Here is a 5,958-nt window from a genome sequence, read left to right on the forward strand (position 1 = left end):
AAGTGAAGTAGAGAGGAGTCAAGTGCCTTGCTCACATTCATTTAAATAGAAAGTGATAGTGCTGTGTTCCAGTTCATCTTTCTTTGACCATTTTCAGGACTCCATTTATTCAGTAATTCTTTAACTGTTTACAAGGCATTGAGTTAAAAGGATGTGGTAACTGGCCTCTTGTAACTAACTGTAGGTAGTTTTCTTTTGGTCATAGAGCCAACAGGTGGCTTAGCTGAGCCTCAAACCCAGGTCTGTCTAACTGCAAAACCTTGTTCTTTTTTTTTTTTTTTTAAAGATTTTATTTATTTGTTTTAGAGAGAGAGTGAGAGAGAGAGCGCAAGAGGGGGTAGGGTTAGAGGGAGAAGCAGACTCCCCGCCGAGCAGGGAGCCCGATGTGGGACTCGATCCCGGGACTCTGGGATCATGACCTGAGCCGAAGGCAGTTGCTTAACCAACTGAGCCACCCAGGCACCCGCAAAACCTTGTTCTTTATCCTTATGACCAACCATCTCATCATTGAGGTAACTGAGGCTCACTGGAGTTAAGTTATAGTACTTGAAATAACGAACACTTCAATCTCCTAAACTAGGCAACCACATGCATTTATACAGCAAGTGTTTATTACATTTGGGGCACTGTTTTCAGTACTCTCAGCCACATTTTACAATCCTAATATTTTGTAATAGATATTTCCATTCTTTTAGTAAGGAAAATACATTCCAAGGAGGTCTGGCTTGAGAGTCTTAACCCAAGCTCCTTGCTGCCTCCCTTTTAGGTTTTCCCAGGCTTCCGGATGTGGGTAATAAGCAAGGTTGACCAGTAGAATGAATCAAGTCATAAACTTCAGTTTGACACCAAAAGAATGTGAAGTGGATGAACTGAATTAAGATTTACATGTGGATTTAACACACTTAGGCCAAGAAGAGGCAAAAAAGTAAGACTTGATTCCACAGGAAATGGAGAAACTTTGAAAGCTTTTTATTTTTTGTTTGTTTGTTTTTGTTTTTAAAACAAGCTGTGGCCAGTTTTATTAAAGAAAAATTTTGCGTGATTTACTTTTCACCAGTCTGTTCTGGCATGCTTCTAATGATATCAGAATCACCTGGATCAATGATAGCCACTGTGCATACTCTGTAGTATTTCCCACATGCTATGCCCAATTCAATATTATTGCCACTGTAGTGATGGGCACCAGTTTTGGCCAATATGGCATAGTATTCTATTTCAGATTTCCTCAAGGCTGGGCAGTTGTTGGCGAGGAGGACCACTTTCACTTTGCCATGTCTGATCATTTTCAGAGTCTGCTCGTACCCCAGCACGTACTTTCCACTTTTCGTAACAAGCTGGAGCCTGGAGTTGATGGACTCCAGCGACTTTTTCATCTTCTTTGCGGCCACCACCTTCCTGCCTTAGATGCGGGACGGCCCCAACCAAAGGGAGCCGCCAAAATGGCCGGGAGAGAGAAAGGAAAGAGTTCCCACAATGCAAAGCTCTTCACCGCCTGAAAGCTTTTGAAAAGGAAAATACCAGGATAAAATCTGTGCTTCAGCAAACTGGATGTGCTGCAACATATGGGAAGACAAGCAAGTGGCAGGGTCTGGAGACATCGGGAATGCCTCAGGCAAGAGGATACAAGAACCTGAATTAGACTTTGGGATTTAAAAGGAGGACACAGCTGCCAGATAGGTAGGATTACCAAGTCTTAGAACTTGGTTGGATATAAAAATGTAAGTTAAAGATAGTAATAAATGTTAATGCTAAGTGAAGCCCAGAAAAGCAATGGGAGGCAGGAGAATTTTAGAACAGGAGATGGTGCTCTCTAGTGACCTTCAGAAATAATGAGAGATCCAGGGGGCGCTAATAGCAGGAAAATGTAAGGCTAAAATGGACTTCCAGGAAGCTTTAGCCCTGGAAGGTGACATTTAGTTGTTACAATTAGGTTTAAAGTTTCAGGTTCAAGAGAATTACCTCCATATAGATGTTAACTACAAACCCTTGAAAGTGCAGAGAAGGTAGTGGTTATGGAATAGTAGAAACTAGCACATGCTGTTATGATTTTCCTGACATGGAAATGGTAGGTTTGGGATAGACTGGTAAATCTAACAATCTCTCCTCAATGGTAAGAATAAATAATTATTGGGTGGTTGTTAAGGCTCTAGAAAAGGATACTCTAATCACTAGGAGTAAGGTGGAATCAGTGAAAAAAAAAAGGTTATGGCAAACCATGCCACATCTTTTCAAGAGAGCTACCAAAATTGCAAGTCAGAGGAACACCAAAGAAAGCCTGTATGCCTTGATTTTTAGCAGGCGTTTGTGGACACTGAATGCTGTGGTCAGCACAGAAATGTGGGAACTATATGCTGAGCAGTATAGAGGTTTAAAGAGGATTGGAGTCATGCTCAGAGAATAGAAGTTAATATCAGCTGAGAACATACTTCTCAGCATCATAAACATTTGTCACATTTGAAAACATGGTGAAGATGTAGGAACATCATAACATTATGAACTACTGGCTTGAGGGTTCTGTGGAATGAGGGGAATATCTTAGCTGACATTAATGCCCAAAATATTTTCGCAGGTTATTGTGATCAATTTAAACTAATAAGAACTTTTAAAGGGATAAGAAGTAAAAATTAAGTACATAATAACTGAATAAAAAGAGATCATGTAGCAGGAAATCATTTGAGAAAAGGCTCAGAGTTTGGGCTACAAACAAACTTTAAGCCAGCAATAAACAAACAAACAAACAAACAAACAAACAAACAAATAAATAAATAAATAAATAAAATTGCTAGTATAGCCTCATGCTGCATAAATAGAAATCTCATCTCTATTAAGGGCAGCAAAGGTGGTCCAGCATTGGTCACTGAACTGACTATATCTGGAGTCACTTCATGGTTGGAAAACTTTTTTTTTTTAAATATTTTATTTATTTATTTGACAGAGAGAGAACACAAGTAGGCAGAGCAGCAGGCAGAGAGAGAGGGAGAAGCAGACTCCCCGCCAAGCAGGGAGCCCGACGCGAGGCTCAATCCCAGGACCCTGGGATCATGACCTGAGCCGAAGGCAGACGCTTAATGACTGAGCCACCCAGGCGCCCCGGAAAACTTATTTTTAAAAGTTCATTGCTGGGGGCGCCTGGGTGGCTCAGTCATTAAGCGTCTGCCTTCGGCTCAGGTCGTGATCCCAGGGTCCTGGGATCCAGCCCAGCATCGGGCTCCCTGCTCTGCAGGAAGCCTGCTTCTCCCTCTCCCACTGCTTGTGTTCCCTCTCTCACTGTGTCTGTCTCTGTCAAATAAATAAATAAAAAATAACAATAAAAGTTCATTGCTGAACAAGAGGATTTCCAGTGGAAATTATTAGCAAGGTTGAATATTTTGAGGAATGACATAGATAAAAACACTTATGTCCAACCATGCTAATAAAGGGAATCTCATTGGGAGAAGACAACAAAAGATTTTAAACCTTGAAAATGGAAGACTTTTGGTAATGGGATTATATTTTCAAATATTTAAAGACATTAATATGCAAAGGCTAATTCCAGGAAGTAGAATTAGGAGCACTGGTTTGACAGATGTTAATGAGTAACTAGGAATATGCTTATGGGGGAGATATTTGAGCAAGATATTTGATTCAAAACTCTTTGGGCAGAAATACACCAGTCTTGGACATGCTAGCAAATGTCAAGGCCAAAATAACATGCATTTATTTCACAAATATTTTTTTAAGCTTTACAGTGACCCACACTGGGTTTGGGGGTAGAGATGCACTGATAAACAAGAGAGACAGTCATGGACCCATTAGTATGGGGCTAGTCATAGTGGGGACATAGACAGGACTTTTCATTGGAGTGACTGGTGGGAAGAAAGTGCTACCTAAGAATCTGAACTGGCTGAGACAAGACTTAGCTTGTAACCAAGGAAGAGAAAAGGTGAGGTGGAAGTGGGAACAGAGAGGCTGGGTGTTTGGTTAACCAATATCCCACACAAATTGAAGCACAATAATTTTGCTATTAAGTCCTTTTCACAGAGGGTGGTGGGACTTTTTCTTTTTTCTTTTTTTTAAGCCACTGCTGGGAGGATAAATGAATATATTTAAAACACCTAGAAGCATCCCAAACACACGGAAAGTGCTGCATAAAGGTTGGCTATTATTGTTGTCATTGTTGTGGGCCTTTTTCTTGATGGTCTTTGAAAGTGTTGTGTGACTGAATGTCAGTGTTTCCCCAAAATTCATATGTTGAAGTCCTAACCTCCCAATGTGATTGTATTTGGAGGAGGGGCCTCTGGGAGGGAATCAGGGTTAGATGAAGTCATGAAGATGGAGCCCCCATGATGCGAGAAGTGTTCTTATAAAAAGAGGAAGAGACACCAGAATTTCTCTCTCAGTACCATCTGATGACATGAGGGCAACTGCATCAGCCAGGACCTTGATCATAGATTCCCAGCTTCCAGAACCTTGAGAAAAAAAATGTCTGTTGTTTAAACCATCCAACCTCCTGTGTTCTGTCATGACAGCCCCAGCTAAGACAGACAGGGAGGGAGAGCTGCTATCAAAGGATACAGAACTATCTCAATGGGGAGGGAGCACATGCTATTCTGGGTCATCAGCTATAGCTCCTCTTGTGCAGCAACCCTCAAAGGGAAAGGATTTGGCACACAATTTTGTTCACATTCCCATCACCACATCCTCCATTCCTAATGGCTTTCCATAGCTATTATCACCTAGAAGCCTTGGATAAGCTATCCTCAGCCCACTTCTCCAGGCCCATCCATCAACATGCTCCTCTTCATTCTCCTCCTTAGACTCACTGGCCTTTGATCAGCTCCTCCAATAGGCCATGCTCCCTACAGCCTTCATGCCCTGTCATATTATTCCCTCTGCATGACATGCTCTTTCACTTCCTTTCACATCTAGCAGTTGTCCAGGAAAGTCTCCTCTGACTTTCCTAATCAGATAAATTTTACCATTACACATTTCATGACACCTGTACACAGCACTTACCAACATCTGTTAAGTATGTTTTCTATGAGTGTGAGATTAATGGCTTTTCCTCCACTCTTCTCTCCTTGTTCCACAAGGACAAGGGCCCCCATGTCTATTTTGCTCACCATTGTATCCCCACCCCTCAGCGCAGAACTTGGCACATATCTATTATGGCCCAACTTATCTATTCTAATAAATATGTTGATAAAGAACAATAAGGACCTCCATATACATAAGGTCATGCCATCATGGTTCTCCCCTCAGACCTAGGTTTAATTCCTCTGCATAAACCTTGACTACAGGAATCTTGCAGAAAAACAGAAGGAGAAGCTTTTTAACCAAACAACTACATGTTCTGCCTTTCACAGGGAGACCTGCTTAATTATTGTATGTTTTCAGACACAAGTGGGGTGACCACCCATTGGGGAGTTGTGATGGTTAATTTTACACATCAACTAGACTGGGTTAAGACAGGTCCAGAGAGCTGGTAAAACATTATTTCTGGGTATGTCTGTTAGGATGTCTCTGGAAGACATTAGCATTTGAATTGGTGAACTGAGTAAAGATTACCTTCACCACTGTAGGTAGGCATCATCTAATCCAACCAAAGGCCCAAATAGAACAAGGGGCAGAAGAAGGAGCAAAAGCAACATGAGGCACTTTGATGTGGGAGCACAGTAGCCTTGAGGATGTGCTCCCTGCAGTCATTCCTTCAACTATTCATCCAAAACCAACAGAGACTGGGCCTTGTACTATGGAAGAGCTGGGGACACAAAAATGAAGAGAAGCCCCTGTTCTACATGAGCTCATAGTCCAGAGAACCAGAGAGAGGGAACTATATTTTAGAGAAGGATATATTTAGAGATGCTGAGCAAAATTAGTCAAGGTCACACTGGCTGGATAGTTAAACCTAAAACCTAGAGAGAATGAGGCTCCCTATCACTTGAATTTTTGTTATAAAGAGTCTGGCTTCAGCCTAAA

At 41.6% G+C, this 5,958-nt stretch overlaps 1 pseudogene; it reads right to left on the bottom strand.

The window, feature by feature from the left end:
- Positions 1-1,008: 1,008 nt before the first annotated feature.
- Positions 1,009-5,087, bottom strand: LOC102749211 (large ribosomal subunit protein eL30 pseudogene; annotated as a pseudogene).
- Between the last annotated feature and the right edge of the window lie 871 nt (positions 5,088-5,958).

This window comes from Leptonychotes weddellii, chromosome 9 (assembly GCF_054177405.1).
Source record: "Leptonychotes weddellii isolate Sample4059 chromosome 9, ASM5417740v2, whole genome shotgun sequence".
Taxonomy (NCBI): Eukaryota; Metazoa; Chordata; class Mammalia; order Carnivora; family Phocidae; genus Leptonychotes; species Leptonychotes weddellii.